Source organism: Brachyistius frenatus, unplaced genomic scaffold, assembly GCF_029030835.1.
Source record: "Brachyistius frenatus isolate BFR_SWC_R1_liver_20210118 unplaced genomic scaffold, ASM2903083v1 Contig_154, whole genome shotgun sequence".
Taxonomy (NCBI): domain Eukaryota; kingdom Metazoa; phylum Chordata; class Actinopteri; family Embiotocidae; genus Brachyistius; species Brachyistius frenatus.
In genome coordinates, this window is record NW_027210753.1 from 92,501 (window position 1) to 117,500 (window position 25,000).

The 25,000-nt window shown below is 43.7% G+C and overlaps 1 long non-coding RNA gene across 1 annotated transcript in view; it reads left to right on the forward strand.

The window, feature by feature from the left end:
• Positions 1–25,000, forward strand: part of LOC138631378 (uncharacterized) — a 45,485-nt gene that overhangs the window by 8,996 nt on the left and 11,489 nt on the right. The window contains exon 2 of the long non-coding RNA XR_011311716.1: positions 12,097–12,237. This is a non-coding gene — a long non-coding RNA (uncharacterized lncRNA). The remainder of the gene's footprint in view (positions 1–12,096; positions 12,238–25,000) is intronic.

The following is a 25,000-nucleotide window of genomic DNA, read 5'->3' on the forward strand; positions in this document are numbered from 1 at the left end:
AATAGGGTGTTTCTTATAAATTGCAATCATATAGCATTTCACAAAATAATAACAAGGACAATAATAGAGCTGAATGACAATTTATTTTGGACCGCTTTGACACGTTGGTGTCTGCAAACTTGAAACAATTAGTCTATAGTTTAAGAAAATAACTATAACTATAAGTTGATTGCCATTGAAAATACTGTAACTTACAACCCCAAATAATATAACTCTTTATTATTTAATTGAAGAAATGCAGCTCTGGCTTAATTTGTTCTATGTTTACATGTTTCAGAATTTACATCTTTAAACATAAAACACCTACAATTTAAATCAGGCTTGCGAGCTGTCAGTTTGTTATTTGTTCACGTAAAAGCAGCTGATTCAGCTGGTTTGGTGGAGCTCAGCTATTTGAATAAATGTAATTTTCACTTTGTCAAAGTGGCTCTCAGAGGAATAAAAAGATCCCTGATTTAAACTTAAAATTTGGTGAATGCGCCTGACTGAACAAAATAAGAGCAGTGGTTTTCTCTTTGTGAGGAAGAAGCTCTTTTATTACATCTGACAGATACTTAAAGAATTTCATGACACGCTTTTAGATTCATGTTGCCATTGGATACAACTTTTCTCCTACAAAGAGCTTGTAAGGGATTTGAATTGTGAAGTTTATACATGACGACCTCTTCAACCCCTCACCTCCAATAGAAAACACCTCCAATGGGGGGGGGCGATGACAGGAGGAGGTGGAGGAGGAGTAAAAAAATAAAATAATCGTGGCTGTGTAATCGATAGTTCATACTGTTGTGAAATTGAAGGGTTGTTTTTTGTCAGAAGTGCGTATAGAAGGTGGAATATGAAATAGCTTCGGTGGAGCCCCTCATGTAAGCAGCAGTATTGATTTCCAGAGACCCGGTCCAATTATGGTACCACGGGTTTCTGTCTGTCCTTTAAAGGACCCGGTGACTTTGGTGGGGCAAAAATTATTTGGGCGTCGCTCCACTTTGCCTCGTCTCTTCTTCCTCCTCCTCCTCCTCCTCCTCCTCCTTCTCCTCCTCCTCCTCTTCCTCCCAGACTGGCCAGCTGTTTCTGCCACCAAAGCCACAGAGAGGAAAGTCAAGGAAAATAAGAGTCTTCTGTTTCTAGTTTCCAGAGTGTCTCTCAGGACACAGCTGCACGATGCAAGATTTCCCCTGTTGGCAGTTCCCGTTAAGAGATTCACTGGCATTACAACATAAAGAGAAAATAATCCTCTCTCTTCTTGTGTGGTAGTTTGTGTTTGGTGTGTGTGTGTCTGTTAGGAAGTGGCTCAGAGAGAAAAGAGTGTGACCGAGTGGACTGACAGACTCGCTGTTTGTGTACGAGACAGCCCGGCTTTGTGCGTCTGTAAAGTGTGTTTTGTTCCTGAACAAGGATGGAGGGTGTGTGTGTGTGTGTGTGTGTGTGTGTGTGTGTGTGTGTGTGTGTGTGTGTGTGTGTGTGTGTGTGTGTGTGTGTGTGTGTGTGAGAGAGAGAGAGAGAGAGAATGTCCGTACAGCTGCAGCCTGCGTTGAGGTGTATTCACGCATCCCTACAATTTAGCAGTTACTGTGAACAGCCAGACATTCGGGGGAAGAAATTGCAGCTGTTTTAAAAGCCTTTCCTTGGCTGGAGGATTTACGGGGTAAAACGGTCTGTAATTCCCAGCCGGTCCTCCCGCTGTGCCGTCCCTGCTGCTGACGCTGCTCTCATCCTGCCCTATCTGGCTTCATAAGGAAAAGCAACGGGAGCGTATCAGCTCCCGGAACAATATAGGACATTTTTACCCCTCTTCTACTCTTGAGATTAAAAAAAAAAAAAAAAAAGTTTGCTAGCAAAGAAATGAAGGATTTTGCCTCTTACTCTCTGTGTCTTCCCCTTCGCTTCCTGTACAGTCACCAGCTCGTCTTCCTCTCTCCAAGTAACGGGAGTCTCTTGCAATATGCTGCGTTTCCCCACTTGAGTGTTAATGAGGCAGATGAATATTCATGAGGAGGAGGCTGACATGGCTCCGTGGCGATTGTGCAGAGAGGATGATTGTGCACGGGGGGACGGTGGCGGACACATTTGTCTGAGGGATGTGTGGTTGCAGCGAGGGACACATCGAGGGACTCTGGGATCGTCTGCTAATGATGCAGATGTGCGTCCCCGAAGTTTTTGTTGTGTTCACTGATTGAGGACGACCCCGTTCCCAAGGCCTCCTCCTCGCTCCCCCTGGTGGCTCGCTGCCGGAGCTGGAGTTTCGCCTCCAGCTGCTGGTGGAGGACAGAGACCGAGAAGAGAAGAAGCAGCCTCTCTGCTGCCCACACCTCCTCCTCCTCCTCCTCCTCCTTATGGTCCTGGCTTGTGACAAACAGATGCCACGGGTGTGCTCTCGAGGGACCGTCTCCTGTCCTTATATAATCCCTGTCCCTCTGTGTTTCCTACCTGTCCCCTCTGGTCTCAGGACATGTGTCCCTGCGATGTCCCGGCCGGCTGCACCGACGTGTTGAAGGGATCTGAAGTAGAAAGAAAGCACGTTTTACCAGCGAGAAGGCTGCGTGACACAAATACTCGTCATGTCTCTTGCTTTGCTGTTTCCTCCTGTGCCCCCCTCCCCCCCAGCATCCCCTTGCCACACTTTTTTTTTTCCATTGTCAGCTTTGTTCTGCTCTTCAGATTCTCTTCCAGCAGTGTTCCTTTAGTAATCGCTCACGTTTTTCCTTTTTCCTCTCTTTTGCTTGGCAGCTTCTCATTTACATTTTCTCACTCTCTCGTCACCCCGGTCTTCCTCTTCTTCCTCCCCCCCTGCTGCCTCCACGCCTGCAGCTTTCTCCAGCTCTTATTTCTTCGTTCCTCTCTTACTTCTCTGACCCGTGTCGTCTCCCTCTGAAGGAGCTCTTGTGGTTTTCTGTTAAACATTTCCCACCAGCCGTTTTCAACATACGTGTGTTTGAAATGCATCTTTGTGTGTCTGTCTCGTGCTGTTTGTTTGGGGGTGTTAATTTGGGAAGGTGAGCGTGCCGGTGCCATTATGGAGGACGGATAGAGTCGAGCGGCTCCTTTTTGCGGTGACATAATAAAGACCTTCCTGCTCCTCTGAGCTCTCGGCCTCCCGTGTTCATGAAAACAGTTGCTCCGCCACTTAATGTTGTCAGTTCCAGTCTAGCAGGCGTCCATACTGCTTCTCACACACACACACACACACACACACACACACACACACACACACACACACACACACACACACACACACACACACACACACACACACACACACACACAGCTTTCCTGCAGGAGGGGGTGGAGGGGACAGGGTGGAGGTGGAGGCTGGCCAATCTATCAGCCCTCCATCTTCATCAGTTCCCTCCGGTCCCCGCTGCTGGACTCACCTCATGCGTCTCCATTACACGTTAATAACACGGCTGTGAGCGTGACTCGTGAAGGTGGTGCCGTGTTGAATCCATGTGAAGAAGCAGGGTGCTGCTCAGATCACAGGTCAAGCAGGTTCAAAATGCGTTTAGATCCTCCAAAGAACGAAACCTCAGACTTGTTAGTGTTTAGCAGTTAAGCGATCGGTAGATTACTGTAATATAAAGTGGTTTTATTAAAAGATAATAACATTTTCCGAGTTGCTACATCATCTGGTTGCTGCTTCGTTTTGATTATTGCAAACTATGAAACGAGCAGAGATAATAACAAATAGATGAACTTATATATTAACTTATAGCTGCATTAACTGGAGTTTGTAGTTGTTTTTTTAATATATTTCTTCAGTCCAGTGTTTCTGTTCTGTCATGTCATATTTCAGGGCCGTCATCCTGCTGTTGCAAAGGACGCCCGTCTTCTGCCTTCCCATCCTCCTCCTCCTCCTCCTCCTCCTCATCATCCTTCTCCCCTCCCCCCGCCCTTGGCCTCCATGCCCCCTCTTGCTTTCTTTTGGTCCGCCGCTGATCAAAGCTCCTTTGAGGGTTGCCGAGCGGGTCCGGGGCTGATGATGACTTGATGTGTGCGTGTCTTCAGAATCTTGTCTCCCCGTGTGATTGGACGGAGTGTGACAGGTGGCGTCGGCCCCATCGGCTCGCATTAAGCCCCCGATCGCTGCGCCGCCACCTCCGCCGCCGTTTTTATCCTTTAATGTTAAAACCTTCCTCACCAGCTGAATCAATTATCAGTGATTATGTTAGTGTCAAAGTCTTTAGCGCCTGGCTGAGCCCCACCGCTGCCTCCTCCGACTCGCTTGCCGTGTGGCCCAGAGGCCCAGCAGGAGCCGCAGGACGCTGATCCCCGGTCAGAGACGGCTGCTGCTGCAGAGGGACAGCTTTACAGACTGCACTAAGTTTAACCTTCCTCCTCAACAGTGCTGTGACAACGCAAGGAGAGTTTATTATGCCTGACAAAATTCCCCCATGTAGGTCCTCCGCGGTGAGAAAGCGGCATAGCGATTAGCCCCATCATGCTCAATTGTGGACGTAGCTGTGAGAGCTGGCTTGGTGGTCCTGTGTCCTTGGATTGAACATGCCTGCACGCTGCTTGAGAAGACCGTGGTGTATAAGTAGAGAGATCACGGAGCTTTCGCTGCACCACGCTGCTAAAAAAAGAGAATTTTCTATGCAAAATCCCTCTTGCACACTTTGCCATGTAAACCCATGTCTCTCTCTCTCGTGGGCTTTCCTCACAAATACACACTTGGCCTCAGATTTACTGGTGATGCCCAGTGTGTGTGTGTGTGTGTGTGTGTGTGTGTGTGTGTGTGTGTGTGTGTGTGTGTGTGTGTGTGTGTGTGTGTGTGTGGATTATTGCCACTGCACCAGTAAGGCGGCTCGTTAAAATCAGCTGCAAGGTCACAGCTCTGGGTTTTCCACCTTTGCGAGCGTCAATGCTTCGTCACACACACGTTCACACATGACTTTCAAGAGTCTTTAAATATCATCAAGTTGCAAATTTAAGGTTCTCGCACTTTATGTAACACACACACACACACACACACACACACACACACACACACACACACACACACACACACACACACACACACACACACACACACACACACACACACACACACACACACACACACACATTCACATATGCACCAACAACTGTTTGCTTGCACCATTTTTCGAGTAAATAAGCATCAGCTGCTCCATCACGTTCTCCACCTTCTCTCTGTTTACTCACATACATGCTGACAGGATGGTCGTCAATCCTTTCGGAGCAGGTCATCACTTGCGCTGTCACTTCTCATTCCAGATTTGAACATTTGTTTTTATTCGACTGAGGTAAGAAAGAATAAAACTGCAGAAAGTGATGCAAATTGGATGATCACAGCACGTCTGCTCAACTCGGCACATCTGAGAAGCAGCGGGTGGAAGTGTTTGGCTTCTTTGCCGTTACGAGGTGCGATCAAAAACTTCAGAGACGGTTTCTGTTGCGCTCGAGCGGAGCACAGTGATGGGGTGGGGGGGTCGGAGGGGGGGTGTACTTTCATGAGTAACTATAACAAATTAGTTTGTTTGATCATCAGCACCTGAGTAACACACGTTCTTGTGTTTTCATCATTGACTTGAATCTTGAGCTCAGAGCGCATTAGATTAGATCTGATGTCAAACTCTTGGAAATGCCGGGAAGGTGTTTTGAGTGGCGTTCAATGGAGGTCAGAGACCGAGGAGGGCGGATCAGGTGATCTCAGGTGACCTCAGGTGATCTCAGGTGACCTCAGGTGACCTCAGGTGACCTCAGGTGATCTCAAGTGATCTCAGGTGACCTCAGGTGATCTCAAGTGATCTCAGGTGATCTCAGGTGATCTCAAGTGACCTCAGGTGACCTCAGGTGACCTCAGGTGATCTCAAGTGACCTCCCTGGGTCAGACTGTCAGCACTGAGGGAACAACATTCAATGATGGTGACGGAACCGCTCGCAGCATGTTGACAATGCTCAACAACACCCTTCCACCCTTCCACCCCTCCACCCCTCGACCCTTCCACCCTTCCACCCCTCCACCCCTCCACCTCTCCACCCCTCGACCCTTCCACCCTTCCACCTCTCCACCCCTCCACCCCTCCACCCCTCCACCCCTCGACCCTTCCACCCTTCCACCCCTCCACCCCTCCACCTCTCCACCCCTCGACCCTTCCACCCCTCCACTCCTCGACCCTTCCACCCTCCACCCCTCCACCTCTCCACCCCTCGACCCCTCCACCCCTCCACCCCTCGACCCTTCCACCCTTCCACCCCTCCACCCCTCCACCTCTCCACCCCTCGACCCTTCCACCCCTCCACTCCTCGACCCTTCCACCTCTCCACCTCTCCACCCCTCGACCCTTCCAACCTTCCACCCCTCCACCCCTCCACCTCTCCACCCCTCCACCCCTCGACCCTTCCACCCTTCCACCCCTCCACCTCTCCACCCCTCCACCCCTCGACCCTTCCACCACTCCACCCCTCCACCCTTCCTTTTTTTTATGTGAGTTTCATAAATCTCTGATGCTAACAAATCTCCCACTAAAACCTTTTTCTTTTCTTCATAAAGTTCTCACTGTGATGAAGCGTTGACCGTCACGACTGCCCCGAACTCGATGAAGGCTGTTTGACAAATTGAACCACGTTTGAAACACCGAATAGTGAAAGTCCTGGTTTAAAACTACCAAGTTGAAAGTTGAACTCAGTCATGATTGTTACAGAGAAGATTCTTCCATTATGAATCCTCTTTGTTCGAGTGCAGACATCAGCTTACCGAGAGCACTTCATTAACCTTAACTAGTGACCAGCTGACCTGCCGGAGGAGATCAAGCTCAACACTATTTATTATATAACTAATATTTGTCCTGATGGGAACATTTGTTTTGGACTCCTCTTTTATATTTCAGCACAGACAGAAAGAACACAAGTCATAAAACCATCAGTTATAAAATAAACTGAACATTAGACCATTAAACTTTAAACATAAAACATATTTACTGGTTATTAAAGATGCATAATTAAGTAGTAACATTTTGGGATGTGTCAGTTAGTTGTTTCGGACATTTATCGAGCAGAAAGATGAACATTTGATTGTTGAAGACATTGGTTGGACTTTGGGAACTTTTTTTTTGTTTTACATTTTACAGACTCAGATATTAGATAATTTAAAATGATAATGTAAGTAAGTGATGGAAAGTGGATAATAATGAGCAATGCATTGGAAATCGTCCTCAGAAGTGGAAGTCTATCTCATGTCTTTCTATTAGTACGGCTCGCTGTGGAAATAAACCACGGGTTGGTTTGGAGTTGCCAGTTAGGATTAAGCTTTTTAAATTCAGCTGCTGTGTTTCTTTCCTTGACGAACCTCCGCTGTCGACAGGGCTGGAAGTTTATTTGAGGCTTTTAAGATCTAATGTGCCCGCCTGCTATCTAAGATTGTTTCTCTGACTCGGCTCTCGACCCCTCGCTGCCTCTCCATCGGTCCTCTCCTTCTATATGTTATCCAGTGTTGAGTGGAGGTAAGCAGAGATAGTAATCTGCTGTAGCCTTGGCACTCTCTCACACTCCGGTATCATTGAAGAAGATTGATGGCCCTCTTTCTGGAATGGCTGTTGTTTTGGATGGAGAGAGAAAAAGATGGAGGCAGAGAAGTGGGTTTCGAATGAAAAAAAAAAACAACGAAGCGAGGGGAGGGGAGGTGGAGGAAGAAAAGAAAAATGGAGGTGGGGGGTGAATGATAGTTGTAAAAGATGGAGGAAATGTCAGCGTGGAGGAGCTTGAGAGCTCATTAAATTTGGTTTGTATTTTATTGCATCCACCTGTGATTGGTTTCAGATTCACACATCTTTCTTTCTTTTTTCTCTCTTTTTTCTGTAACACGTGAGGTTACAGAATTGGCTGCACTTAGTTTGCATGTCAGCAGGATTATGTTTAAATGTCAGCTTTTCTCTCGGGATGCAAATGAGACAGGAAACGTGTTGTGATAGGGCGAATTCTTGTACATGTGTCTCATGTTTTTCGTTGCTGTAGCCTTTAAGCCTCGGCATTAACAGACACGGGATGGCTGAGGGGGTGTGTGGAGGGTGTGGGGGGGGGGGAATTAGCAGGCCTTCATTCCTGCTGGTGATGGGTCTATTGCTCCGTGCCTGTGCGTGGTGGGTGGATCTGGGTTGATTGGCTGCGATGACAGTTATGCTCTTAATTGTGTCAGTCATTCTCCCTCTGTGGCTCCTTTTTGAATGTAGTTGAGCGCTTGATGTACCCCCCCCCCCCACCCACAGGCGTTTTTATTCCTTTCTACATATTGGTCTTTTAAGTCTTTGCAGGTTTTAGTAGCTCTGACACCGAGAGGAGCAAATCTTTCTCCGTCCTCCTTAACTCTCTCTTCCTTTTGAGAGAGGAATTGAATCGGACATGTTCTTTCTTTTTTCCAGGCTACCCCCCATCTCTCTCTGCCCCTCGCTGCCCTCTGCTTAATTTGTCTTCCATCCCTCGAGTGTCTCCTATTTGTTCCTCTCTTTCTTGACTATTGTTTGAGGCTTCTTCTCTCTTCTCCATCTTTCTCACTCCATTTCATTAGCCTGTTGTACATCGACCTATCTTTCATCCTGCCTCCTCCTCTTGTAGCTTGTCGGCTTTTCATTTTTCTGCTTTCTATTTTCCCCACTCTTGTAGTTTATTTTTTTTGGTTTGTTTCCCATCTCCCTGTCTTGCCACTCCTTGACTATTTCTTTTTCCCAGACAGGCCACGCTGTCTCATGACGTGCAGACATTTCTCGGGTCGACCGGTCAGGCCTCGGTGGCCCGACTGGTTGGATTGTCTATTGTTTTTGCTTCCTGTCGTAACTGACCACTTGAGACTGCTGCAGTCGCAGCAAAGCAAACGACGCGGGACCAAGAACACAAAGACCGAGTCCCATCGTGGTTACCCAAATTGTTGGTAGGGTTGTAACAAGCTCCGGGTCATCCTTCATTTCCTGTGGTCCCAACCTCGGTGTCACACCTCTGACTGGTGGGGAATGTAGGAGACACATATTGTAGACAATCACCATTTTTAGTTCAAAGAGTGGAAAGAGAAGACAGAGATGAAGTCGTGTTGTTACTTTATCATGTTTGCATCAAAGCAGAAAGAAGAGACAGATAAGAACATAATTATTTACACCTGCAATAACTTTTTTAATTTTTTTTTAGCTGCTTGTGGAAACAAGCTGTAAACACAAAACAGACTATCATCTTTTAAGGTAATATGAGGAACTTATTAACAAACATTTGTCATCCAGGTGACACGGAGCAACATTAGCATTCAATAGACTCGTGCCTCTGTACTATGAATATATAAAGTCCAGTGTTCACTCTCTGTTTACCTCCAGTTGAGTCTTCACCAACTCCTGAGGAAACTCTTTGACTCTGTAGCTGCTAAATGTTCCACAATGTTCACCAGCGAGTCACTTTTTTTTTTTTATTCCTGATGGGGAAAATGACACGACGTAAGAACTGAAAATGTAATCAGAAAAACTTGCTCCAAAAGAGGAAACGATAAACTCAAACTAGTCGCTTTCCAGCTCGTAATCATGAAATCACAATCTTGCAATCGCAGTAATAAATGCAAATTCAACCACAATATTTTCATATTTAGCAACAATTGCAGCAATCTCTTGCGCAATAAAAGTATAACACTTTGCATGAAGTAAGACTTTCAAAATAAAATTTGCTTTATCAACAAAATAACTCCCCGTCAGCACGGGTCTTCAACTTCTCTCATCATCACAACAAACCACAAGCCTGTTGAATGAAAGCACAGCAAAACTGGAAGGGACGGGGTTTATGGGAAATATGGTTTTATTATGGGAGTTAGGCTACTTATTCTCTGCATCACTATAATCATACAGGGTGGATTAAATTACAGGAGTTTTATACACTTGTACAATTGTATTTTGCACTTTGTTTTTGTTTACACTGCACGAGGTAAATTAAGAATATAAAAAGCATTTAAAGCACTTAGTTTTACATAAAATATCGTCTCTGTATTCAGTATTCAGTATTAGTCACAGACTGTCTGTTTTGTAAAGCCACTTTTATCACTTATTCTTTTTCTGTAATTTGTTTGTTTAAATCCACAAAATGAAAAAAAGATGCGAACAAAGACATTCACAGCAATTTCAGTAATGTGCAGTATGCTTATTATCATATGAAGTGATTATAAATATGTTTCTTTTCTTAGCTAGTGCTGTAAAATAATCAAAACATAAAACTCATATCAGAATTTTTGAGAAAAGCTGCTGCAAAATCAAACATTTTTGATTGCACCAACCACGAAAACTGTCCCGTGATATCATGGCGGGGCTGATTAATGCTCTGTAGCCTCGTGGAATAATATGAAGCTACATATCTCATTCTGTAATGGTGGAAACTGATAAGGGGTCCCAGTCTCAAATATGACTCCTAAACATCACAAATGAAAAACCACAAAATCTCCTGTTGTGTCTTGCTGTAGTGTTGCTGATCGGTCCGTTCCCACTTTGCCAGTTGAAAACGTTTCACCAAAATATGCTGGTGTGAAATAGACTTTTGAAATGAGGCGTATCGATCCGCGTCTATTTTGTTTGTGACGTTTGGAGCACACATCTGCTTGGTGGAGCCGGAGAAAACGATCACGTATTCATTTCAGGTGAGCTATTGATCAAACGGCGCCGGTCCCACACGCATCACAGAGCCCGGCTACCTTTCTGACATTTCTTTCAGGGCTCAACCTTTGTATTTTGCATCCGATTGACATTTCCTTGGTATATATGTGTAAACATACGGATCTTAAGATATTTCATTCATTCATGCAGATCATCTTTTTCCCTCTCTGAGGTAAAAGCCCACAGGCAGTTCAGGAACTTGTCATGAATACAAAGAACCCTAAAAAAAAGTAGCCTATTCTCTGAGCAGCGTTTCTGGGCCAAATATAAGTCTGCGTTTAGTGTTTTAGTTAGCGCCGCGATTTATGTCCCTTCTGAGGCTAATGTGACTCAAATGTGACTGTTTCTGTTCCTTTCGCCGTAGTTTCATATCATTCATCCTCGTGTTTAAAATGCAGCTTTGTGCTTTTTATGATCTGGGTGTTAAAAAAAAAAAAGAAACCATCTTTTTCAAGGTTAAATACCTTAAATGTCAGGCTTCTTTATGGATCGGCTGCATTACGAGCCCAGAGAGCATCTCTGTGGCTGTTTATCTTGAAGCATTTTGTTACAATCCACAGAGCTTTTTTTTCTTTCTTTCTGAATAATGGTTCAGCCAAACACAAGGCAGCCTGCTCTGTGAAATCCTGTGCATCTGTGGTTGGCAGGCGTGTGAAGGATGAGTAAGCGTCCTCGGTCATGTTTATTTAGGTAGAGGTGGTATTTGGAAGAGAATTCGACTTGGGGAGGCTTTTTTAATGAGCCTGCCAGAGCAGACCTCCACGCTGGGGCAGAGTGCCACCGTGGGTCTGTTGCGTCACATGGTTGTCGTGTTATTGGGGTCTCCGTGGGGGGGGCTCCCTTCATACATCACATTAACATACAAGCGCGTACATTTGAATTACTTCCCACAAAGATTTTTTTTTTGTGTGCTTTGAATGTTATTGCTGTTTGAGTTTGTGGGAATGAGATTTGCTTTTCCGGCTCCGTTCACACCTGTGACTCTTCAGTTTGCTTGTTTGGATGGCGTCCAGATACAGTGTGTCTTTGGATTAGTGTGTTTTTTGTTTTGTTTTTTTAAAGCAGTGTGTAATTGCATTAAGGACGGCCCCCTGTCCCACTTTGTTCCGCCTTGCCATTGTAAAACTTCACTGCAGCTTTCATAAAACATGTGTCTTTGTAAATATCTTGTCACACACACACACACACACACACACACACACACACACACACACACACACACACACACACACACACACACACACACACACACACACACACACACACACACACACACACTCACACTCACTCAGTCTCCAAAAAAAAAAAAAAAAAATCCTGCATTCAAGTCTCCTACGTAACAGATGCGCACACAAACAGTCAACTTGACAAGGAGTCTCTTGCAAGAATATGATAAGGCTCTGGCTCACACCCACGCTCGCTCTCACAACTACAGTCTTGTTGATTCTTTTTTTTCCTGTTTGTGTTTTTGCAGCTCGCCAAGAAGCTCCGGCTGTGGACGGACACGCAGAACAGACACACCTACAGACGAGAGACAGGACCCTGACGGACACAGTCCAGCTGGCTAGTTATGGCGGCAGCAAGTGGAACAGATGTGAAGGGGACTTTGATCTAGGTGAGTACCAAATGGGGTGAGGATCTGGGGGAGGGGAGGGAGGGGGGTACACTGGTCTGTACCAATATTGGAAAATTGCAAGTATACTGTGGGTGGGGGAGGAGGAGGAGTGCTGGAAAAGGGGATGTTAGAGTCAATTTCATTCTTGTATATTACCACATTTATATCATCACTTTGACCTAACGCACTGTCTGCAGGCAGCGGGAGAGTTTTAAACCACATAAACCACAAGGCCTCAAACTGTTGGCGACACTAATAAATGAAGCGTTTTGAACTAACCTGTAACTCCTATAATAATGAGGGCGGACATATGACATTAGTGTGAGTTTGTGACATCACAAACCTACAAGGAACCAAACAGCTCTTCCTAATGGAACAGTTGCTGAACATGGGCTGAGTTTTTTGACACTTTCACATTTTTCATAAGCACTTTGACCTGAGCTATAATCAAAAAAAAGAAAGAAATGGAAATCTGAATTTCTACAATATGGGACCTTTAAGTTTGAAGTGCCTTCTTCTTTTTAACTGTAAATGACTTTAGTTGTCCTTAAAAGTCTACAGTTGTTTGGTGCTCTTTTTTTGTTGTTGCTGTGGACATGATGTAAAAAAAAAAAAGTTTGTAAGTTATAGTTTCAGACATTTATTCTCAAGCAAACTACATTTTGTTTAGCTTTTCAAGAAACCAACACCTACAGTATTCTCAGATGGCTACCTTTGAACCAAACAGTGAGGTGCGAGGAAATAGATGGTCCGGAATGAGAAATAAGGCAGATGGTTTGAATAGAAAACACAAACCTTCAAAAACAATGAAGGTGACAGAAGATCTAAAGGCTGCGAGTGAAAGAATACCAAGTAGCACGAGAACAGAGGATGCAGCAGACACTTGATCATACAAATGGCAGCTGTGTAAGAAGTTTCAGGTAGTATTCAGCCGTCATTTAAAAGTGGAAATTGCACCCTAGTTCTAATAAAAGACTGAAAAATGAGGAAAAAAGGAAGGAGATCAGGTTTTATTTTTTTTTGGAAGGGGAAATGAGGGCGGCGGCACAGAGGATGTTGTAACATGGGAGACCAAACAAAAAAACACAAAAATATATCCTTTAGGGGGAATTATGTGCGCCTGTGTGTTTCATGCCTTTTCCCCACCAAAAAAAACTTTCCCATGTTAATTAGGTAATGAAAAACTAGCAAGAACAGCAAGAACAAACGCTGCAGTGTAAAACAGCACACGCTGCTCAGTTGGAGGCTATAAGACATATTGTTGCGTGTGCTGAGAGGAGAAAAATAATAAATGATAGATGCATTATTGATGTGATTAATTAGCCGGATGGCGTTCGCAGGTCTGTCTGCTGTACAAAGTGAATCCTTCCTTTCAGTGGAAACTTAAAACACTGCTCGGCGTTAATGTAGAGATAAGAGAAGCATCCAGGACACTGTTTACATCCCATTCTCCCTCTTTCCCTACTTGTTTGGAGTGCGTTCTACTTTCGTATATTCAAAGTGAAACTAACACTTTGGCTGCAGTGTCTTCTGACATCAGTGTCGCTGCGCAGATCCATGGAAATTGAATCTCTGTGTAGGATTTGTTGAGGAATGCTGGGTTATTTTAATCACCTCCTTTCTGTATTATAATGCAGACAGAGCATCTTGAAAAATCAACACCAGTACAGTTTTGCGGATGCATGTGAAGTCGTGCCGGTGATATTGGATTTCCTGGTTGCAACTTAATTTATTTTCTACTCGTGAAGCTCACAGTTGACGAGTGCATCCTGTGTGAATGCCTGTATATGTCAGTCCCTTCAGGAAATCGCAATCTTGCGATCGCAATAACTGACGCAAAGTCAAGCAATTTCCATGATATTTGCAGGAGTTTGCAATTCTATTAAATTCTTGCAATTTTTTTTTTTTGCAAAAAAGTGTTGTAAATAGAAGCTGCATTGAAAGTATTACTCAAAAACACAAATAATTCCTCATTTATCATGAGCACAGTTGTCCTCCTCTTTTTCAACACCAAAAGCTATATAACTCTTTTTCTTATCAGGTTGTGTTTTGTAACTTTGAGCCTTGTGGTGTATTATCACAGGAACTGATTACACATCACTGTTTATCAGGTAGAGCTTTCAAAAATCGATATTTTTTTTTCCTCCACTTGCATTATTTTCTAATTACCGCAATTTGACCACAAAAAAGTTGCCTAAAATTCTGCAAATCACATCGCAAGTTTTTGAGAAATTCCACTGCAAAATTAAGCATTTTTGATCGCAACAATCAAAAAAAGAAACTCAGCGAAACCCTGGAGGGACTGAAATGTGAGTGAAACAGTCCTTGCTGACCCTCGCAGTTACAGCCAATTTACTGTGATCACAGTGACAAGTGTCTCCATATGGATACTTAGTAATTAGCTAAGAGAGAGAGAGAGAGAGAGAGAGAGAGAGAGAGAGAGAGAGAGAGAGAGAGAGAGAGAGAGAGAGAGAGAGAGAGAGAGAGAGAGAGAGAGAGAGAGAGAGAGAGAGAGAGAGAGAGAGAGAGAGAGAGAGAGAGAGAGAGAGAGAGAGAGAGAGAGAGAGAGAGAGAGAGAGAGAGAGAGAGAGAGAGAGAGAGAGAGAGAGAGAGAGAGAGAGAGAGAGAGAGAGAGAGAGAGAGAGAGAGAGAGAGAGAGAGAGAGAGAGAGAGAGAGAGAGAGAGAGAGAGAGAGAGAGAGAGAGAGAGAGAGAGAGAGAGAGAGAGAGAGAGAGAGAGAGAGAGAGAGAGAGAGAGAGAGAGAGAGAGAGAGAGAGAGAGAGAGAGAGAGAGAGAGAGAGAGAGAGAAGAGAGAGAGAGAGAGAGAGAGAGAGAGAGAGAGAGAGAGAGAGAGAGAGAGAGAGAGAGAGAGAGAGAGAGAAGAGGAGATGGAGAAAGGTTGGAGTTGGTGGAGCATTAGAAGACCTGCCAGAAGGTGCTCCACTCATCTTAACCCCCCCCCCCACACAAAAAAAAAAAAAAAGATCTGTCAGGAGGCTTGTCGGTGGCCCGTGCTCCCTGAGTCCCCTCCCCTCACACTTGGATGCTTCAGTTAATTGAAGCCACTTCAGATCGGTCAGAGGAGCCGGATCTTAACGCCTGAGAAGATCACGGCGCTCACCTGACCTGTCACTCACCTGACCTGTCACTCACCGCCGCCACCAGCTGCCTGCCACACACACAAGCCACTCGGCGTCGTCGTGCACATTTGCGAACTCGGGCACAGCAGAGATCCCAGGGACATGCTTAGTATGATTAGTGTACACTAAAGCCCCCCCGCTCACTAGATCTGTTCCCGTGATGTTCCAAGCCACGGTGCGTTTACACCAGTCAGATTTGAAGAAGCGTATTTTGCTCCTCTCGTTTAGATACTCAAGGTGAGAGCAGAGGCTTTTAAGCATTAAAAAAACCAACAACATACAGAGAGGTCTGCAGAGGTGGACTTTGAGTGAACTGTGAAGGCAATTTGCTGTGCAGTCAGACTTTCATCTACAAGAAGTGACCCTGGGATGCAGTTATACAGCTATCAGGAGACAAATGTTGTCATCTGATACCTGGTACTTACTCATGCTTGAAAAGCCAAGCATAACAAAATGAACCAAGGGCAAACATGCAGTCAAGATGCAGTAAAATGCATTTTCATTACATAGACACTTTCTAAACTCTGAAGGAGCACCACGATGTGTTAAAGCTCAAACAATGAGCCAAGACCACAAGCCCGCAGAGCCGCGCTAAAGTGGACATGGATTGCAACCGGATTTGTTGTGAATAATTGGCCTCCCTCATGGCTTTTGTTGATAAATTACGGCTGAATTGAAAATCGTCTGTGGGTATCATAAAGTAGGCATTGCATGAATGCAACAAAGAAACATCTGTTCTCTGATTTGGACCAAAAACAAGCTGACTAAGGTTTGTAAAGGCCATGAAAGAGATGCCTCTATTATCCCAACATAGAAACTCTCTTTCTCTTTGGCACAGCGGGCAGTCAGGTGAATGACCAGTGAGCAGCATGATTACATATCAAAATGGGTTGTTTGTCGGTGCGGTCAAAAAAGTTCCGTATGACTGAGGCGTTACAGTCAGAAAACTCTATTGTTAAGGTGCAGGTCAATTTAGACAACGTGGGCTGCTTGGTTAAGATCGGGGACATATTGTGGTAAAAGAAAGCAGGAAGATGACACGTCTTTGAGGTGTAAGTTGCACACGCCTTGCTTGGAAAGTCGTTACTGAAATGTCTGCAAAAGGTTGCAAAAATGGTTCCATTTCCAGTATGTAGGCAGCTTTAGGAACTAAAACAAACTGATGCTGAAAGGCAAGTAGTTTCGTGTCATTACTCGCGGTTACATGCTCCCTTTTTTCATTCTGATTGAAGATTTTACATTTACATGAGAAGTCAGACCCTCCTGGAAATCGGTTGCAATTAATGCAAATTGAGGCAATATTTGCACAGCTTGCAATTTTGAAAAATTTACGAGATTTTCCCAGAAAAAAAGAGTCCTTCGTAAAAGCTCTTCTGAGGGTATTATGGGAGCCTTTGCAAACTCCCGTTATCAACAAGAATAACTCCTTATTTATAGTGAGCGAGGCTCTTGAGCTGCTCCTCTCGTCCAAAGCTCTGGTCTTTGTCATCCAAACAAACACAAGCTGCCTGACCAGAGAAGCCGGAACAACCAGAAAAGATGGAAGTGAGTAGAAAAACTTCCTTTTTTTTCTAGACTTGCAAATTTATCTAATTACTGCAATTCTACGGCAATAAAATCACATAAAACTCTGCAAACTATCTTGCTATTTTTTGGAAAGGCCGCCACCATAACAATCATAAAAAATCCTCAAAATCCCAGATGTTGTCTGATTTGATCTGGTGTTCATGCATTTAATCAGAAAATCTGTTTGACGTGATAAAAACATCATGTTTGATCACCTTATTTCTTTCCCCTACATGCTTTCTAAGAAGACCTGCCTCTAGTCTGCTTCTGATTGGCTCCCATCCAGATATTTGTATTCTAACGTCTCACTAACTTAACAACAAAGGCAGCGCGTACAAGCAAATCAGTTCAGCTCGGAAGCCGCCATCTTTTTTCTTTTTTTTCTTTTTACGTAGAGGAGAAATGTTCAACCTCTCGCATTTACATCAACATTGAGGGGATGTGTAGAAAGAACGCTTTCAGGAAGTAATCAGTTTCATCCTTAACAATTTTTCTTTTGATCCAAGTGCTCGAATCTTTATTTGGTTTTGATCTGTTTATTCTGTTGAGGTGTTTTATTTGGCACATTATGTAATCTGTTTGAAACTATTAGGCTCCAAGTAAACAAGTCCTGTTCCAGCAGGGCAGATGTTTGGCACCGGTTTGCCCCTGAAGGTCCTCCAGTTGAAGGATTGTCACCCCGCTGCCTGCAAAAGGTGAAACTTGCTGCTCTGACATCCTGCATGAAGTCTGCAATACAGTGCAGAGCTGCTTCCCACAACACTGAGCACTGGGGATGTGTGAAGTACGACCGTGGGGAGTAGATCTCTCCCAGACAACCCACTCGGGAGTGAGTGTCTAAAATGAGAAGTGGAGCTTGTGTATTGTTTTAAATGCCAGGCTTCTCCTCATTCAGTGTGCTTTCTTGCATGTGCCTTTTTAGTTATACTGTAGCTCAGTCTGCTGACATTTAATGCTCAGCCATTACATCCTCTGCTGCTGCTTTAGTATAGGCCTGGTTGTTAGCGGCGTGAATATGAACAGACAGATGTGACAGCTGGCCGGCCATATGTGACAAGCCTTTTAGATCTTTACGCCTTAATTATTCCTTCCTTTGGGACCAATATTGACATTTACGGTCTTAACACTCAGACCTTATAAACTGCCAGCCTCCAGTTGGTATTATCTGTCTCTTGGCAACTTGCAAGCAGCCCGAGAAAGGTGCTCGATAAGTGCTCACAGCTGAAGTCGAGCTTGTCAGCTGTGGTAAGATGGGGTGGTGTAGTGTGTGTGTGTGTGTGTGTGTGTGTGGGGGGGGCTTTTACAAAACTGATCACATTGTAATAAAGATCATCGCCCGTACTGTTTATCATATTTTCTCTTAATGAAGTTTTGTGGGAGGTTTTTCCTCCCAGTGATGGGTCTGAGGTTGGAAGACATCGTTTTGGTTTATTTCTGTCGTGTGGGCGTCGAGAAACCTGGATTCACTGTGACGAGGGGCTATACAAATAAAATTGACTTCATTAATAACTGGACGTGGAAGCTGTGATAATTTGAACACCATAAATATCTTGGTCTCCATACAGTTCCAATAATCCTGCTTTAATATCCACAGTAAGTGTGTGCATTTTTGATGATGTCACACTGTTCATGATTTCCTCGTATCACGTTAAATCAGCTGGTACGTACTCTTTTTTTTTTTTTTTTAAGATTTAAAAAGAAAACACATCGCAGCGTTTTATTCGTCACATTGTTAGATGGAGGCAGTTCCGTTATTCGTCTCTTCATCTCTTCTTCTGTCTCTATTATTCCCCTCTCGGTGTGTCTCACCTGGGTCGTCCCACACATTCCCTCATTGCTCCTGTTATCCCAGGATCTAATTTCTGTTGCCGCGGCAACCCTGCGGCTCCCCTCCACTTATTCCTCCTCCCTCATCTCTCTGAGCTCCTGCGCAGTAGGGCTGCTTTTTATATTTTATGTATAATTTTTCATCCGGTAGGGCTTCCTTTTGATAAGTCACACGTCTTGACTCTTGACTCGGTCGGCTTTTTATGTCCTGTATTTTCATTTACTTTTCTTTCTTGGTTTGGTTTCTAGCTTCCCTCCCTCCCTCCCTATTTCTTTTTTTTTTTCTATCAGTCCGTCTTGTGTTTTCTCATGAGTCTGCAGGCTGTCAGTGTTAGCTGTCGGCCGTGCGGTAAATTGTGGTCATTCGAGGACACCAGGTGGACCGTCGCTGCCTTTCCAATGGCCTGCTTGGATGCGAATTAGTTTGCTCAGTATGCCTTGTCTGGTTGTTTGTATTTTTTTTTTTTCTTCAGATCTAGTTTAAATGGAGTTCAGCCAAACTCGTATGCTTCATCATAAAAGTTGAGTGAAATGCGTAAACAGGAGATAACACATTGATACCTGTGGGATGCGCAATATTGATTGGCAGTTTTTCACATATCCAACAGCTTAGTTCTAATTTCCATGGTTATTTGAGGCAATATTTTTCATTTAGTTTTTCATTGACACCGTATATATATATATATATTTTTTATTTTTTATTTTTATTTAATTTTATTTATTAAATTTGTTTTCTTCCAGTAGAGTTCATTTAATACGACATACCATAGCTATACTGCTTGGCGTGGATTGAAACGTCCACTGAAGCCCTGCTGTTTCTCTACCTGCCCGGATTCATTACTAAATCCTGCAGTCTTTCACAGTCTGTGTTCATTAAATCCAGACAAATTACTCCGATGTAGGAGAATAAATTTGTCCTGACATTTTGTTCTGTTTTACACAGCAGGTGTGTTCCCTGACAGCTTTTAATGTGAGATGCCACTTTCAAAGTGTTGAATTAAGTGGAAACAACTTATTGTAAATATCACAACAGGGAGATCTCCTCCGGTTGGTCGCCCATATTCAGTTTTTATTTTAGAAATACACAGGCAGAGAGGTGTTAAAGTTTATCATTTTGGAATCGTCTAGTGGTTGTTAAGATGAAAACTGGTGAAAATGTACATTCGTGCACCGGCAACTAACCAATCAATCATTAGTTTATCAAGTGGGTGCAGTGATTTTGAGATTTTGGCATTTTCGGGGCACATCCTGCCAGATACCGATGAGCTGACTGAAATACGGCACCTCTTCAGGGAGCCCAAATTCAGTTTGATGACATACTGACACCCTGTTCAATCTACTGTAGATGTGCCACGTGACAGGACAGGTTCATGCTTGTTTATTGCCCAGCAGCAATTTCTTTTTTCCTCCCTTGTCTCTTATTGTTCTTTCTTCCTTCCGTAACTATGTCTGATTTTCTTCCTTCCATGTGAAGGCTTCTGAAATTGTTACAAATATTTTGGCGACAATGAGCGACCACATCAGGATGTATAAAGCTTTTTAAAATTATACTCTGGTCCAGCTCTCCTAAAAATAACTAGAGGGAATTCATCTAAAATGCAAAGCTTTCTGACCACACTCAATATTTTGGTGTCAGAACTACAATTCTTTGAATGCATCCGTAGACTGTTTATAAAAGAGCTCGTAGCTTCAGGTCTGTAAAATGGTTCCGATGCAGAAGTGTCTTAAGCTGCAATACCACCGAGTGCCACTGGAGGCTCCAAAAATCCTCCGGCTCCATAGACTCCCATTCAACTAGTCTCATAAAATTCTAAGTCAATAAACAAGTTATTTTGGTTTTGTTTGCGAAAGTCACTCCTTCTTCTTAGTTTTCTGATTTTCTGGCCGTCATTAATTAGAAAATAAGCTTTAAAAAGCCGTGTTTCCTGTTTTTGTCAATCTGTTTGATTGACAGGCCTCTGGTGCAGTCAGGTTACGGCTATCGGTGGGCGGGACAAAGTATCGCTGGCATTCCAATCAGATCAGTCAGATTGCACCGCTCAACCCCCCCCCCCCAGCTTGTCCAAATATGGTCACTTCCTGCTCCACGCCGCTTCGAACTAACAAGATGGCGAAGGCCAAAAGGCTTCATAACGGTCGCTCACAAACCAACGGGTGACGTCACCGTTTGTTGCCGCTTGAATGCATCAGAGGGAAATAGTCCATCTGGATAAGTCCTTGTTGTTTATCCAAAGTTACAACTGGATTGGTTTTGGTGTCCTTGTTTGCTGTCTGTCTGGAGATTCTTTGCTTTCAATCTTCCTTTGGTTACATTATTCCATGTAACAAAAATGGCAGGTCCTGTCACCGTCTCATTTTATGCATGCTTGCGTTCCTTCGTTGCACTTCTCCTTGATCACTGTCTCTTACTCACTATGTTCATGTAGTACCACTATTTATTATATGCTTCTGTATTCAGCATTGTCTTTTTAAAGATTAACACTGTCTGACTTGTCTGTTTTTGTTTTTTTCGTCCTCTTTTTATCTGCCTCCGTCCCTCAGTCCATCACTGTCGCTTGTTGCCAACATCTTGGCATCTGCCAGAGCAGAGAAAGTCTCTCCTGCGCTTTTGATTGGCTGCTCAAAGATTGGAATGTGGCTGCCTGACTCAAATGACTTCATTAGCAGGAGTGATAATCTCAGAGGGGGTCTCCACATAAAAGGCAGCCGCCACCAAAAGGCCCATTTAGACAAGACAAAAAAAATCCCACGTGCGGAACAGTTAACATGAATCATTTCAGACGGCAGAATGGACGAAGGAGATGAGGTTTTTTAAGGGCTGAAAGTTTGATGGCGGCGGGAGTAAAAGAGAGGGAGATGAATTAGGACGGCTTGGATTCAGAGCATAACTGTTGGTTACGGTCCCAGATTCACTGCGCAGACCTGAAATGTCAGTGTGTGTGTGTGTTTGTGGTCGTCTAGCAGCTTTATCTGCCTGGCATTTCCTATTTTCAGAGGCGATGGTCCCCGGCACCATCTGATGACCCTCCAAAAGGCTCGGCGCCGCGACGAATATTGAGGAGAACACACGTAACCTTAACATGAATTAGTGGAGGCTTGGATTTGGAGGGTGACACGCAGGGTTTTGTCACCTTTACCAACACCGGCAGTTATTTTGTGGGTGTTATCTTAATGGTGTCGCGGGAGTTCGGATTAAATTCTCACACTGCTGACTTTCCCTGTGAGCCCCCGTGTGTGTGTGTGTGTGTGTGTGTGTGTGTGTGTGTGTGTGTGTGTGTGTGTGTGTGTGTGTGTGTGTGTGTGTGTGTGTGTGTGTGTGTGTGTGTGCCGGTAATGAACTGATCTCGATTCAAAATGCTGACTCGCTGATTAATACACACGATAACACCCATTCACAGTTGTCTGGTTATCAGTTTGTGGCTGCAACTTTTTTTTTTTTGCAGTCGTTACCACTTCAGTGGTGCGAGCGTGGAGGTTTGGCATTTAGGTGCCAGCAGCCAAACAGAGATGTACGTCTGCAGGCACTCGGCGGCCACCACTATCTCAACTAGGGTTCTTCAGGGAGTAAATGCTGGAAATGTCACCCAGAAGTTATATAAGTTGAAATTGTAGCCTTTTTTCATGTCATATATTTAATATATATTATAAGAAGACAGCTACGCGCAGCTTATAGCATGAAATATACACTGAACTACATTAACATCAATGACTTCTACTAGACAACATAATAATGATCCACTAACAATGGCTGAAAACAGTGTGAGAAAGGAACACAGGCTCGTGCTCGTTCATCTGAAGTATTTTTTGGTAGAAATAGCAGAGAAATTTGGTAAGTTATACTCCAGCCAAGTTTTTGCTGATGCTTCTATTTAAAACCTTTTTGCATCCTTACTGTTAATGGTTTATTTCAGCAGCAGTGTTGTTTTTTCTCTGCTTAGTCTCACTGACATTGCCTATTTAATTTAATTTTTTTATTATTAAAGCTGTGGTTTGACAGTTTCCAGAGTGAGACAGCTCATTTCCGTCCCTCGCCGTATAACGTTCGCACTTTTTAATGTACATATAACAATGTATAAAAGGTGAGGAGATCACGCTTGGTTTTAAAAAAGACAATCCATCTTTTATGAATTTAATGGAGAGCATTTAAAATTCTACCCTGAATATAAATGAATGTGAATATGTGTGTAAATGTGGTAATTGGGTAGCAGAGTGACGTCGGGGCACACAGAGGAGTAACCCTTGTCGTACCAAGTGCAGCCGATGGATAGAAGTGAACTTATTAGCGCAGCTACCTTTCCTCTCGCTTCCTCTCTCTGAAAAGAGCAACAGCAAAGCAATAAGACAGAAAGCGCATTGTGCACCTGTCTCTACGTCTCCTCGTCTCCTCGTCTCCTCGGTGGCCTGGGAGACTCTGTGCTCGGCTTCCATACTGTATACGGGCATTTATGTGAATTCTGTGTCTGTATTTGATAAGAAAAATAATGCCGTTTCTGGTAGATTGTCTTTCTTTGTTGACAAATAATGATTAATAATATAAAATGCCCGTGGTTGCAGCTGTATATATTTTTTCCACCTCTTTGTATTATAGAACAAGGCCTCGCAGCATACCGCGGATTTATGTTTCTAGTGTTGATGTGAGTTTCTGCATTCAGGAAGCCAATTTATTCACCTACATGAAGAGCTCATGGAAACGCACACTTATTGAATTTTACATTTTGGAGAATCTCACATGTTGAGAATTTTCCTGAGTTTTCAGTCTGTGAATATTTGTTTTAGTTTTTTTTTTTTTTTACTTTTAAGAGACACTTTGTTCAATTTAGGTGACACCTGGAAGGATTTTCTGTTCAGAAGCGTCTAATTGCAGGAAAACATTCGTACGTCTGTGCCTTTCAAAACCTCCAAAATTAGCTCTTGGGGAAATAAATCAGTTTTTTGATCTGCAAATGCTTCAGTTTAAATTTGGTTTGGGCTCAAAAACGACTTGGTTAGGTTTTGGTTGAAATACCTTCTTTTATAATAACTACTTCATTAAAGTTAGGGGAAGATGATGTCGTGCACCCGAACGACTTGATCCGGTTAAAATTCATTTACATGTTTTTAGTGTTTGAAGATCTAAAGCGTATCATTGAAGAGAGCTGCTCAAAACAAGTGGAGTGGCCAAATTTGTTTTAATTACATTTGAGATTCAATAATTGATTGACGACATCAACCTGAAGACCTGTTATGATCCGCTGCTTTTTGCACCATCAAAATGACTGCATTACACGGTAATAAAAACTCAACACTCACTGTATTATTTCATATTAAAAGCCCCCTATTGTTTTATTATCCTTATTAGTGTCTATTAGTTTTATTAGCGTTTTATTTGACAGAAACCTCTAATTCCTCAAAAGGCTTTCATTGTGAAACATTTGCAGGGACGTGTTGTTGTGACCGAACTCAGACAGTCACACGTGAGATGAATGATCTGAAACAACCGTTGAAAATAACTGAATCCTCGTAACTTTACTAAATTAAATTAATAGAAATATACATTATTGACTTGCCGCTGTGGGAGCAGTGGTTACGCCTTAGAAACCAGCCGTCGCTGTCTGTGACGTTTTGGAGCAACAACTGCACTGGTTTTGGGTTTTGTTGTGGGAGGACAGTCTCAGGGACGTGATGACCCTGGACCGTCGCTTACGATGACCCTGGACGGCAGCTCCCCGCCTCAGCGCTTTACTGCTGACTGGTCTCAAAACCTTCGGGGAGAGGCAGATTAGATGTGACATCTGGTAAAAAAGCATGAATATTGTTCCCCGGGGTAAAGATGAGCTGTTGTGTGGAAGAAGGCCAGTTTTGACCCCCTTCATGGCATCACAGTGCCCTTCATCCCCAAACCGCAGCACACCGATGTGACAACATGACACGTGAAGTGAACAGTTGATCTTAATCAGCTCCTCTTCAGTGTGTGTGTGTGTGTGGATCCACTTGGGATTGAAGTACTGTATGCTGATGTGAAGACCAACAACACATCTACTTAGCAAAAAGATGTTTGCTCTTCATTGGTATTTGCTTCATTGATGATTTTCCCAGCTGGAAAGTCTTCCCCTGTGACACACATTGTGTAAAGTGTAGAAGAAAGGAGACTAAAATGCTGAGCAGTCATTAGACACTCAGTATATATTTAGTCTTGTTTTTCCTTTCTAAAACCAGGAGACTTGGATGGAGTACATCTTCGTCAAGTGTGC